Here is a 1,894-nt window from a genome sequence, read left to right on the forward strand (position 1 = left end):
ATTTTTTCAAATTCAAGATTCAGGATTATGGATATTCGAGCGTTTACAGGGCTTATGACCTGTCATTGGCTGGGTTAAGTGGCCACTTTATGTACAACATTCCCCATTACGCTTATTTAGCGAATATCCACACCAGGTAACATTTTTGGTTTTTGTATATATGCTACGAATCAAGAACCCATCCACAAGCGAGTTGGAAGCGCCATCTATGTAGTACCTACATAAAGTGGCCACTTAACCCAGCCAATGACAGGTCATAAGCCCTGTAAACGCTCGAATATCCATAATCCTGAATCTTGAATTTGAAAAAATTCTACCTCATCTCTGTATGGATATAATTAAAAATATATACCTACTCCCGTCTTGGGAGAAAATCCAGATTTGTGTGCAGGTACACGAACCAAAAAAGGTTGGCATACTGTTCATACTTATCATATTATTTGTACTTTTGTCATGGGAGGGAAATTGTATCAAGTCTCTTCGATACGGGGAGAGTTATATGGTATATATGGTAGGAGAGATAGCTTGATATGAAAGAGCAACAATTTTATTCTTTTGTTTAACTTTATTAATATATTAAATTATTTGTTTGCTGTATGCGATAATATACATATAATGCGGTTTTTTGGTCTCTAGTAAGCTCTTGTTTGTAACTAAATTTAGAATGCTTTATGGACGTCAAACGACCCGGATGCTAAAAAATCCCGATAGGGTTCAGTCATGCTCAGAATGCAGTAATTTGCCCGGATGTTCTATCATCCTGTGTCAATCTACCGAAGGAAGAGCCAGACCAGAAAGATCTTCCTACAGAAAAAAGTAACACTAATAACCTATCTGGAGTAGGAGGCGGAATGTGATGTTGATGCAACATTCTATGTTTGATTTACTGTACAATTTTATGTTAAAAAAGTAACAAAGAATGACGCGAAATCACATTCGCTCAATTCTGTACGGTAATGTAGCTTTCTTCAGCCCGTATTTCAGGGCTGCTTTCCCGGTGGAGCGAGATTCACCGATAACAGTCAATATTGCCAAATTCACATTTTTTCTCGTATTGGTGGAAGTATCAAGACTCTGTTTCAAATCGTATCATGCCTTCCCGTGTACTCGCTAAAGATTTTTTATGTAAAAGCAAAACACATTTAACCCGTAAGATTTAAATAACGTGCAAATATAACGAAATGATCTAGCAGCGCCATCTTTTGTATGGATCTGAATAAAGATTAGGGCCATTTAAGGTGCAAATAAAGAGCTTCTACCTCTGCTGGTAAGGAAGAAAACGTTAACGTATCAAGTCTCATCCCGTATTAAGACACCCCGTTTTCCTCTGCTAATAATGAGGAATTCCACTGTTTTCAATTTTTTTTCTTCTACAAGCGTACTTTTTGTATAAGCAAAAATATATATAAATATATATTTGTGCGTTATTTACAAAGATATGATTTTTTAAAGTTACATTTATCAAATACCGAGCCAAGTGACTGTGTCACTTTTCAGTAATGACGTCATGAAACGGTTGGCGTTCTTACATTCACTGATCGCGGTAAGTTGTATTTCTCCAGCCAATAACAAAACTGACAAGAATCTATGGAATATTGCTTTGATTACTTCATTTAGTTGATCGTAATTTGCTCATTTCTATGTTATGGTTGTTATTACGAACGTTTCGATTTTGAAAAACCTAGAAAGTTGACATAATCTCTGGTTGAAATGTCAACAAAGTTTTATTTGCCGGATTTCAGGTCTTAGATCGTAATCGAATTATTCGCCGCCAAATCACCAATCACAAATTATACTCTTTTTTTTCTATGGTCAAAACGTTCCTTACAAGGTGCGGGGGCTTTAAAGCGGAAACCGAAAATACTACACGTAGATATAAGGAGTGACGTCAACA

Source organism: Micrasema longulum, unplaced genomic scaffold (assembly GCF_059751315.1).
Source record: "Micrasema longulum isolate JH-2025_06_02 unplaced genomic scaffold, ASM5975131v1 h1tg000106l, whole genome shotgun sequence".
Lineage (NCBI taxonomy): Eukaryota > Metazoa > Arthropoda > Insecta > Trichoptera > Brachycentridae > Micrasema > Micrasema longulum.